The following is a 12189-nucleotide window of genomic DNA, read 5'->3' as shown; positions in this document are numbered from 1 at the left end:
TTACTATCTTTATATAAAGGAACATCAACAAATAAGTTCTCAAAACTAACCATTTTTTTCTCCATAACATAAGAACGCCCTAGGTACAAATAATGTAGGTTAGCTTTTAAATGTTGGAAAGAGCTAAAGCATTAAATGTCAGCACTAACACTTGTGTATTTGCAACAGAAAGATAGCCTCATGACCCTTTCACAATTTCCCAAAGGATCTTTAAGACACTTTTAAATGCTCTCTCAACTAAGAAGAAATAATCAGGGCAAAACAACAGGTTCAGAGTGCTATGACACGTAAAATCAGTGGACAGCATCACGTGGCAACAATTTTAGAAGTTAAGTTTTTTGCCAAAATTTTAGGGGGGTAAAATATATAACCACTCCCGAAATTACAATTATCAGGAAGAGGATTATGGAAAATGGCAGCTGTGGTGGCAGCAAATTTTTAAGTCCTTCTGAATCTTTACATAAAACACAGAGCAACTAGAGAGCAAACCCAAAAACCATGGGTAACTTTTACAAGAAAACTATTTGATAGTCTCACCACAAACCCTATAATACAAAAGACTGAAACAAACCACCAACAGCCCCAACCTTCTTTCCCCCCACTCTGCTCCCAATCTGTTTTCTACTGGTGTCTAAGTGAAAGAAAGCAGAGGGAAGCAATGAAGTGTCTGAGGAACTTGAGAACAGAAGCACAAAATAGCCAAAAGGTATTCAGTGGCAAGCACTGAGAGACAATTTGTGAGAAGCTAAAATTACTCTAGCATTGAGTAGGTGCAAGTGGTTCACAGTAAGGCCTATAGGCCTACAGCAGTCTAGTCCCCTTAGGTTATTTGAAACTGACACTTGGGGCTGTCTTCCAAGACAGACCTCACCCTTAAGAGAAAGTCCTGGGAATGAAAACAAAATTGAGCAGGTTAAGGACAAACAAGATAAAGAAAAGAGAAGGTCCAAATAGAAGTGTCAGAGCAGAACAGAGCCAGGAAATCTCAGAAAGCCGTCTACCATTCTTTTTAACGATGCACAAAAACAATAAAAGAGAACTCTGAAGTTAGAAGAACTAAGCCTCCTCCTAAAAGTTCAAGAAAACTATTTTCATATAAAGAAACAAGTCAAAGTATTGAGGTTGAATATCATACAAAGTTACAATAAGAAAAAAGAAACAGGAAAATAGTTAAACTCAGAAGCAAGGGAGAGGGGGGAAATGGGAGTTGTTCAATGGATATAAAGTTTCCATTATGCAACATGAATAAGTCCTAGAGATCTGTTGTACAACATAGTGCCTCCAGTTAACAATATTGTATTGTACACTTAAAAATTTTTTAACAGGGCAGATCTCATGTTAAGTGTACTTACCATACCACACACAAAAAGTAATAAATAAAAGAAAAAAGGGAATAAAATAACATCCTACAGACAATGAAAGCATGCGAGAGATGCTCACAGAAGAGATAAAAATGAGCTTCTATTTCAAAATGAACTTAAAAAATTATGTAAGACAGGAAAGAAAAAATATATATCAAAATTTAAAAAGCTCAGGAAAAAATGACAAAATTCAGGAAAGAATCCGAAATAAAAGGGAAAAATCATTTCAGGAATGAAGACTTAAGTTCAAGAAATATAAGAAAAAATAAACATAAAAGATAAAGTCTTAAGAAAAACAGAAGGTGAAAAGAAAAAAAAATCAAAAAGAAGGAAGGGTGCATGCAAGCTTAAGTATAGTGTCTAGGGAAACATAGTAATAAAACAAAAAAGAAATTCAATTAAGCAGTTTCCAAAAAAATCAGGTTATTAGTTATTTTTTGAAGGAAAGGAGCTATGTTTGGGAAAAGGCATACATGGAAGGGCTTCTAAGGTAGCTGGCAAAATTCTCTCCCTTTACCTGGAAGATGGTTACATGGGTGTCGGTCTCGTAATTCACTAAATTACACATTTGTTTTCTCTTCTACATTTTATTTTACAGTAAAAAAAGGAATTTAGGAAAATCAAAAACCACAGATACTAATTTAAAACTACTTCTACATATCAATGGCAAACAGTAACAAAAAGCTTTTGGAATAATCTTCAAACCAACGTAATAGAATTATGCGGCAAACCGAGAGACCAATTTTCCCACAATATTTCGTCCTTATGTTTGGCAAACAGGATGATGAATTAAAAGTCTACTATCTTAAGGGCACCTGGGTGGCCCAATCCATTAAGCATCCGACTCTTGATTTCAGCTGAGGTGATGATCTCATGATTTGTGCAATAGAACCTTGTCTCTGGCTCTGCACTGACAGCACCAGAGCCTGTTTAAGGTTCTTTATCTCCCTCACTCTCTGCCCCTCCCCCTGCTCCTGCCTTCTCTCTGTCTCCCTCTCTCTCAAAACAAATAAACATTAGAAAAATATAAAACTCTATCTTATTATAAAGTACCTACCTGTTCTGTTTCTCGCATACTTTAAAACGTATTTGACACTTACTGATTCTTAGAATAAACTGCAATATTTAAAATGCATAAAAGATTTTTTTCAGTAGAGATACTCTAAAACTGCCAAGAAAATTCATCTTTGTGACAAATATGGTAGTCTTCAAAATAAATATAATTAAATTCAACAAGCACTTATCCAGCACATATTTTCTATGCGGTATTTACACTTTAGACTGAAGAGATAATTAACAACTATAATAGAAAGCTATATATAGTAAATGTTTTGAGAAAGGTACAAGGTACTGCAGGTTCGGAAGAAAAAAAGGGCATTTCACCTGCCCTATTGCATTAAAATTCTAACCACACCCTTCTCATATTCCTTCAATCTGTATTCTCCAGTATGGCAGAACGATCTTTCAAACACCAAAATCCCCCTTTAAAAACTCTTTACAAAGTACAGTACAGTACATAGGCAATTTAAATGCCTTACAAGGACAAGGTAGACAACAAGTGGGTGAAGCTGGTTTGATGTAAGACAACAAAGAATGATGGAAACTACCAGCAAGAAGGAAGCTACTCACAAGCTTTAGGCAATTACCACCATGTAGGAACATGAAGCCAATGTTGCTATAATGTTCAATTTTTTCAAGAGATGACAGAACTCTAGTCATTTCATGTGAAATGTACCAATATTTAAATGTTGGCAAATAATTCAAAATTAAAAAAAAAAAAATCAAACCAAACCAAAAAAACCCCACAAGCCAAACAAAAAAACAGCTGTAGGTAAAGTTTGCCAATTCTGCCTTCAGAAATGTGCCTGATATTAATATTCCAGTAGCTGGCTCCTGAGTGTCCTCAGAACTGAAAAAAGACTGTCTTCCTAATTCAAAGCAAAGGGAACAACTTTCTCTCTTATAAAGTTTTTCTCTTAAAATTTTTGGCCCTGCTACCATTAGTATGCTAGCAAAAGCCAGCAGTTGACAAAACACAAGAAAAAAATAGAAAAGTAACATTTATTTGATAGTCACCTCAAAGTTGCTTAACCAATTTTTGGTTGTTATTGTTTTTATGAACAGTTATGTTCATGGTCACCATTTTACACTACATACAGTTATATGGTCAAATTTTCTATTGCTAAAACTGTTTCTAGATTATATGATACAATCAAATGTATCCATGTATTTTTTGTTCTTTAACAAAAGAACACCGTGAGACTCCAGAAAACCATTGGCCTAGTAAGCTCCCTGAAAAATCTGGCTCCTGTGTGGCACTACTGTGTGCCACTATGTTCTTTCACTCCTTTCGGTTTTTAGATGAATTTAAGGCTCTCTACCCCATTTGTTAGAACTGCTCAGAGTCAGTAAAGCCTTAGTAGTAGTAGTCAGAAGGGACTTCCTTGAATTACTTTTTTTCCCATCCTGCTTGCTTAGCATCCTATATAGAACCCTATTATAGAACTTACTTGCTATTTATGACTTTTGTAGAGATCCATGATATACATATATAACTGAAACAAAGTGAAATCATACTTTTACACTTAACCACATATAACACACTGAAATTTTCTATTCAATTTTTTATTTAAAAAATATTTTTAATGTTTATTTATTTTTGAGAGAAAGACAGAGCGTGAGTGGGGGAGGAGCAGAGAGAGAGGGAGACACAGAATCCAAAGCAGGCTCCAGGCTCTGAGCTGTCAGCACAGAGCCTGACACGGGGCTTGAACCCACAAGCTGTAAGATCATGACCTGAGCAGAAGTCAGATGCTCAACTTACCGAGCCACCCAGGTACCTCTTCTATTCAATCTTTTAAAAGAAATGCTGATTACAATTTACCACATAGGTTCTATCATCCACTTAAGAAATACTGCACTAGAATATAAATCCTTGCAAGCAGCACTCAATACATTCATTTTTATGCTGTAGTACAGACCACTTAGTAAGCAAATATTTAAATAAAAGAATAAATATAGCAGCACCCTGTACTAGAAAAGTCAAAGAGCAAGGCAGACCCATCAGCCAACAAACTTCTATATATACAACCTCTGACAAATGACTTAACCTCCTTGAATCCCAAGGGGTTAACACCATTTACTTAACTCATTATAACAATAAAGTAGTAGCACTGCTGCCACAGATTAGGCATTCTATAAATTAGGCATCAAATGAGGGAAGATGGTCTGGAAATATCAGTTTCTTCCCCCTACCATGTATTTTCCCCTACTCCCTCCAGGAGACAAATCAAGATTCAAGTGTCTCATCCTGGCAAATACCCATTTCTTAAAGACTTCAGGTCACAGTACAAAGAGTATGCATTTTGAAAATTTTAACGATTTGGTTTCAAATACCTAGCACTGCATTTACATAACTTCTCATTATCTTTCTCTATCAATAAGAATAAAATACTTCCTGTAGGGTTAAGAGGAATTAATACATATTATACTCTATATATCATATAACTACATGTCCAGTATAATACCATGCCAGAATAGAGTAGGTGATCAATAAAAGATAGTGATTATTGCTAGGACTACTACTGAATGTTGTTCAATCAGCATACAACAGGTAGCATTTAAACTGAACTTTTAAGGATGGAGGAGCTGGACAAAGGCGTGGGACAAAAAAAGGAACAGCAAAATCTTAACTTACAAGAAATCTCTTCTTTTTCTGTTATTTCCTCTTTTAAGATAAAGAAACAAACCATAAGGATGTAAGTTTATCAATTTCCTCAATTCTCTACCTCTAAGGTTATGAATAAAACTCAAAAGTACTATGTTAACTCTGTCTCAAAATTCTAACTTAAGGGGTGCCTGGGTGGCTCAATTGGTTAAGCCTCTGACTTCAGCTCAGGTCATGATCTCGTGGTTCGTAAGTTCAAGCCCCACATCGGGCTCTCTGCTCTCAGCACAGAGCCTGCTTCAAATCCTGTCTCCCTCTCTCTCTGCTCCTCTCCCATTCTCTCTCTAAAAAACAAAAAATAAACATGAAAAAAATTCTAACTTAAATATTAAATTATGCTCAGTGGGCTGTAAAATATAGTGTGAAAGGTATAAATGTATTAAATACATTTTAGAAAAAATTTCAGTTAAGAGTTCAAAGTAAGAGCACTTTGTAGTTAACCTAGTTAACTAGAAAAAAATAACTAAAATGTTCATTCAAGAAGACTTTAAACAAAAATTTTATTGTCCAATAAAATTGACACTGTTTTATTAATAATATTCTCAATAACATTCCCAATGTTACAATGGCATCACTCTTCCACTAAGTATACAGTGTCTTCCCTCCAACAAAGTTCATCATCACTTTCAAAACTTTAATGTTTATTTTCTTCAACTGCATTTTCTTTTCCATAAATAAATAATTATAGCCTCTCACAAAGAGGAGAGCACAGGGTCTGTTCTTTTCCCAGTATGTTTTCCCCAATATATCTTTCAGACCACTTCTAAGTGGCAAAAACACCAAATAACTATTAAAGTACAATCAAGAAGCCAAGAATTTTCTGGGGCGCCTGGGTGGCTCAGTGGGTTAAGCACCCAATTGTTGATTTCAGCTCAGGCCATGATCTTTCAGTTTGTGAGTTCCAGCCTTGTCTTCAGCTCTGCTCAGACGGTGCAGAGCCTGCTTGGGATTCTCTCTCTCTGCCCCTCCCCTGTGTACGCACGTCTCTCAAAATAAATATTTAAAGAAAAAAAAAAGCCAAGAATTTTCTTATACAACCTGTAGACTTTATAGGATCTGAGGATAATTAATGGTAATTAAACTATCCTGGCAATTTAACAGGAATACATCTATTTGGGGAGAATCAAAGTAATTTTTTGTTATCTGTGTTGGTACAAAAGGCAGTTAACCTTTATGATAATAAGCATATCTTCTACATGACTACTTAAGTAAAGAGATTTATTTAGCCTTTTAGGCCATAGTAATATTATGTTTATAACTTTCAGTGAAACCAAGATCTATGTGAGGGGATAAATTCCATTTTACATTTATAACAGGCAGATTCTAGGAAAGTAGAATTCTCTTGCTCACCACTATATTCTTAGCACATAAATACAGTAGATGCTCAATAAATATCTATACAACTTTAAATATTTATAGAAAAGCAAATTAGGTTGAGGGAAATAAAAAAATATATGAATCAAAATTAGGTTAAGGCTTTGAGCATGGGATATGCTTTGTAACTTGCTTTCAAAGAGTAGAGTATGGAAGGAAAGGGGGTGGAAACCTGGCAAACAAAGCCCTCAAAGAGTGATCAAGATTATCATCAATTTTATCATATTGTTATTATGTGCCCTTAGAGTAATGTGATGAGAATGGCACTTCACCTCTGTTGTCTTCCTCCCTAAAACCTATATGACTCCAGTCTAATCATTAAGAATCATTTATCCCCTCACATATTAGGCAAATCTCAACCGAGGGACATTCTCTAATATCTCTGACTAGTACTCCCGAAAACTGTCACAGTCATCAAAAACAAGAAAAGTTTGAGAATTTGCAATTCTGTAATAGAAAAAGAACACTAGGGAAAAACTAGTGAAATCTGAAGAAAGTGCATAGTTCTTAGAAATGTAGCAATTTCGTTTCCTTAGTTATATAAGCAGTTCACAATAATGAAAACTGAGTGAGGTATACTCTGTGTACTACCTTGCAACTTTTCTGTAAATGTAAAACTATTCTAAAACAAAAAGGTTACTTAAATGAAAACAGAGTAAGGAAAATAAGGAATACAAGAATCAAAATCCCTTGGAAACAAATGATGATAAACCTTCTTTTCGTCCCTCTATGTTTGGTAGTAAGACAAAGATAGTATTCTCCTATAGTGGAAATAAAGTTATTAATAAACAATACTGTAGACATTGTACAAGTCTATAGTATTAATTATGAAGTTACATATAATCAAAGCAAATCCCTTTGAATTTTAGTTTCCCGAAGTATCATTCTTCATCCTCAACATTTCATTAACTCTGTGACAAAAATTCATAACATTTGCTGTCACTTCTATATTGAAGTGATTATCCCACATCTTTAATCTTTAGTCACTAAAGGTCATATTCCCCTTGCTTTCTCCCACGCATCTTACACTCAGCTAAACTCACCATCTTCTTGATGATGCTTCCCTTCCAAACTTCCCTTTCAAAGTTATTAATTTTTTTTCAGTAGATCTCTCTCCTTCCCATGCCTCCCATTCCTGCAGTTAATAATTACTATTAACACTGCTGTCAAATGAACCTTCCTCAATAAGGATTTTATTATATTCCTAGGTTCAAATGTCATCTCTTTTTTTTGTACTAAACCATATTTAAATTCAGAAGTGATACCTTTAAGGCCATCCATAATTGGTTATGTTTTTGTACCCTTCACTTGTAAAGATCTTTCCGTCCATCTTTCTACCTCATTCCGTAAGTCTTGCCTTTCCTTTATTCAGAAAATAATTCAATACTCACAAAGCATATCACATATACACAGGAAAATAAGACTCTTCTGGGTGGTCAAAGACTTTATAATTTTCTTAGGGTGATAAAACCTAAAAAGATGAGGGGTGCCTGGGTGGCTCAGTCAGTTAAGTGACTGACTTCGGCTCAGGTCATGATCTCATGGTCTGTGAGTTCGAGCTCCGCATCAGGCTATGAGCTGACAGCTCAGAGCCTGGAGCCTGCTTCAGATTTTGTGTCCCCGCTCTCTCTCTGCCCCTCTCCGGCTCATGCTCTGCCTCGTTCTGTCTCTCAAAAATAAATAAATGTGAAAAAAAATTAAAAAAAAAAACAACCTAAAAAAATGACTAAAAAAGAACATTGGAGGGACACCTGGGTGGCTCAGCTCAGGATCTCACAATCTCACATTTTGTAAGATCAAGCCCTGCATCACACTCTGCGCACATAGTGGAGAGCCTACCTGGGATTCTCTCTCTTTTCTTCTCTCTCTCTCTCAAAATAAATAAATAAACATTAAAAAAAAAAAAAAAAGAACATAGGAATCTTATTCAAAGCTGTATCCTTAGTTCCTATAACATGAAAAGGGCTCAAAAAGTGTTTTTTTTAATTTTTTCTTGATGTTTATTTATTTTTGAGACAGAGAGAGACAGAGCATGAATGGGGGAGGGTCAGAGAGAGAGGGAGACACAGAATCTGAAACAGGACCAGGCTCTGAGCTGTCAGCACAGTGCCCGACACAGGGCTTGAACTCAGGGACTGCGAGATCATGACCTGAGTCGAAGTCAGACGCTTAACCGACTGAGCCACCCAGGCGCCCCCCAAAAAGTATTTATTAAGTGAAAACAAGGCAGCATAGAATGCTACAGCCAAAAGAATTACATGCTATTCAAAAAGGTAAAGAATTTTCAGTTGGGGAGGTGAAGCAGGTCTAAAATTCTATGATTCTAAGGCTCTCAGGGCAGTCGAGACTCAAGCCTGAGTATTTCTTCAGCGGTTAAGATGTGTGCAGGTATATTTCCAACAGAAAAATGCTACACCAGCAAAGATAAGTAAAATTGTTATACCACATTGAAGTAGTGAATAAAGAACAGTTCCTGAAGGTTAGTGGAAGATAAGATGGGATTAAACAAGGACCAAAGTTTGAAAAGCCCTGAGAAGAAATTTGGTATTCATACTTGACCTAAGGGTAACACAATTCATGTTTGACATGAGAGTGATACAATTTTCAGAAAGATTAACCCAATGGGAGTAACATGTTAAACTTTAGAAATCAAGAGCCTTATTTCTTAAAGAAGCCTCCCCTAACTACTTAAACCCTCTAGGTTCCTTCTCCTTTTAAGCCTTATACCACTTGCCTGCAGTATACAATTTAACTCCTAATTACATCTTCTCACACAGTAAATTCTTAAATTTTCACTGGTGTTAATCTAGTCTCTTCAATCAAAGAATAAGGATCAAATCAAAGATCTCCATTTCTTCCTAAGAAATCAGCAAAGCATTAGGCCCTTAAAACTTTATTTTTGGAGGACTTTTTGCATTTATGTAAAACCTACTTACTAAAAAGACAACAATCTAAAAGTGACACACACACACACACACACACACACACAATGATAGCTAAGCAATAAGCTACCATAAGAACAAGTCCTGTTTGGATGGCACTTCTTAAAGTTTCATTCAATAGATCCCATAACTAATAATGTCGTTATCTTACAGCATATGTTTTCAGTGCTTCCTGTTTTATATAGGCATTTCATCACCACATTTACTTTTCTTTCTCAACTAAGCATTGCTTTCAGTGGTCAGCACATAATAGTCATTTCTCAATCTCATTATCTTTTTGGCACTGAAGTCTTTCCAATCTTTTTATCTATTAACTTCATTGATTGAGAACCATTGTTATGGCATAATTAAATTCTAATAAATAGTGCTGCTATAACTTCTCTACATAATTCTTTTACACATTTTAAATGCTTCCTGTGGTTTAGCAATATTCAAGTAAAACTGATTCAAATAAAAACATATGTTACAGGAATAATTCAAATCCACCAAAGCATTCACAAAATGATGTTAGTATCCATGGACTACACTTAAATTCTAAAATTTTCCAAATTCTCCAAAAGTTTGGATTTTTAAATGTTCAACCTTTTGACCCTTTACTTTCATATATTCTCAAAATTAAATTTCACTCCTTAAAATCTGTTCATGTTAACATTCACGTTAAGCGTTCATACTTTTCCAAAAAGAGCTAAGAAAGTACACATACGAGTACTTATTTCATCCCTAACAAGTATTTTCACTCATAATTTATCAAACGAGTACTTATTTCATCCCTAAACAAGTATTTTCACTCATAATTTATCTATATCCTTTCAGGTCACATTTTTATATAAAAAGAAAAAAATAAGACTTTCTAAAACTCAAAAAGAAATATTCCAGAATGTGATTATTTCTGATTGCTTTAGAACCTGTCACTAATGGTTCTTAAATACAAACGATGTTTTTCCAGAGTTGGGAAACTCCATAATGTGCTATTCTATTCCCCACCACTCCTTCATTGGTACCTAACACTGCTGAGATTTTACAGATGAATCATCAAACAGCAGAGGAAGGCAAAAACGTCAATATATACCCTACAAGGACTTCAAGGAAACAGAGATAAGTCTTACAATTCGGATGGAACAGAGATAGACGAGATAGACGTGAACAGTTCAGCTTTTTCCACTTCCTCATCTCAGAAAACACAAAAATAAATGTGGATGCAAGGCTACAGCACGATTACAAAGCCCCTGCCTACCAGTGAAGCCACAGACCTAGTGGCGCTAGGGCACTCTATTACAGTCAGCCGGCCACGTGGCTGTCACAATCAGAAGGAAGACAGGAGAAACAGCACAAACTAACCTGGAAATAAATAACCGCCCTCCGCCTCGGAGTTGGGGTAGAAGAAAGACCGTGCCGTTTTTTTGCACGCTAAGACTTTTTTCCTGTAAGGTGAAAACGGAGTACAGGGGCTGCTTTTAAGGAGACTTTAAAGCAGGAATCAGGTCCAAGAAGACCCCGAGAGTGGTACCCTATTGAATTCGCTACTCTCACTCCCGCGAGCTAAGGTGGAAACAGGCATTCTGCAAAGGGGTAAAAGGGGCGGAGTTGAGTAAGAGTGGAGGATGAAGGACTACTCACAGGGGCCTCCTTCCCCTGACTGCCCCGGTCCTCCGGGGTTTTCAGACTCGCCGCTGCTTTGGTGGGGCGAACCCAGAAGGCTGAAGAGCCTCGCACAGGCCCTCAGTACCTCTCACCCACCCCACCCCCCTCCCCGACAAAAGATACAAGGGCAGAGATAACCACGGGCCCGAGAGAAGCAGCCAAAAGGAAGTGTCCATATTGCAGCGCTGAAAACCCTAGAACTCCCACCCCACCAAGACAGCCTCCTCGAGAGGCCCCCAGGGCGCCCGCTGGAGGAGGGGCCAGAGAGTGCCGGGGTCGGCCACCCCTACATCCGGGGCCCGCCCCTGTCCCCCGAACGCCCGGCAATCCTGGGGCTTGAAGTTCACTCCAGGCAGCGTCAGGCGCCTCCCTGGGCACTACTTGGCTGGGCCCAGCCAGTCCGTCTGGGGCCGGACCAGGACTCCACGCCCGGCACGTCTCGTTCCACTTCGAGGCGGGGGAGGGGGCGCCGCACACACTCCCGAGGGGCTTGGGGCACTTCCTCTAACAGCAGATGCGCCCTGAGTTGAGCCCTAAGCGTGCCCGGGGCCACCTCCGAACCTTCCCGGAGAGCCGGCACCCCTCGCAGCGGTTTCCGCCAGACGACACCCGTTCCCAGGCGGTCATTACCTCTCACGAAAAACTCCTAACTCGAACCTCCTAACACGACCCTCATGGAGCCGCGCTCCCCTCGGTTCGACACCCCCCGGGAACCCACACAGGACTCAAGCCGCGCGCAGGGGAGAACCCCGTGCCGGCGCCAATTCCTCACAGGACAAAAATGTCCGGGCGCGTCACGGGACAGCCGCCTCCGCGCCCCACGCCGGGAGCCGGCCGCACGCGCTGCCTCCGCGCCCGGGAGCTGTGCCGCGGGCCGGGGCGGGGAGCGCGGACGCCCGGCAGCGCCCGCCCAGGAGGGCGCTACTCCGCGGGAACTCACCGTCTGCTCTGCAGCCGCAGCGGGGAGGCAAGGAACGGGCAGGGGAAGACACAATATGGCAGAGCACCACAGCTGCTCCCGGCGGCTTCCAGCAGCCGCCTCCGGGAAGACGCGGCAAAGAGCAGGCAGCGGCAGCTGCGGTGGCGGCCGCGGCAGCACCACATCCCCCTCCCGTTCGCTTCCTCCCCCTCCCTGCACCCTCCC

The 12189-nt window shown here is 38.9% G+C and overlaps 1 protein-coding gene across 2 annotated transcripts in view; it reads right to left on the bottom strand.

The window, feature by feature from the left end:
• Nucleotides 1-12161, bottom strand: part of FOXN2 (forkhead box N2) — a 65967-nt gene extending 53806 nt beyond the window's left edge. Inside the window, exon 1 of one of the 2 annotated variants that reach the window (XM_042932217.1) lies at nucleotides 11986-12161. The gene's annotated coding sequence lies outside the window, so the exon portion shown is untranslated. Of the gene's footprint in view, nucleotides 1-10510; nucleotides 10581-11985 lie in introns of those variants that run through there. The other variant, XM_042932218.1, reaches the window with a different exon arrangement.
• Nucleotides 12162-12189: the final 28 nt, after the last annotated feature.

The sequence above is a fragment of the Panthera leo genome, chromosome A3 (genome assembly GCF_018350215.1).
Source record: "Panthera leo isolate Ple1 chromosome A3, P.leo_Ple1_pat1.1, whole genome shotgun sequence".
NCBI lineage: Eukaryota > Metazoa > Chordata > Mammalia > Carnivora > Felidae > Panthera > Panthera leo.
The sequence above is the reverse complement of the archived record's forward strand: the minus strand, read 5'-3'. Positions and strand labels throughout refer to the sequence as shown.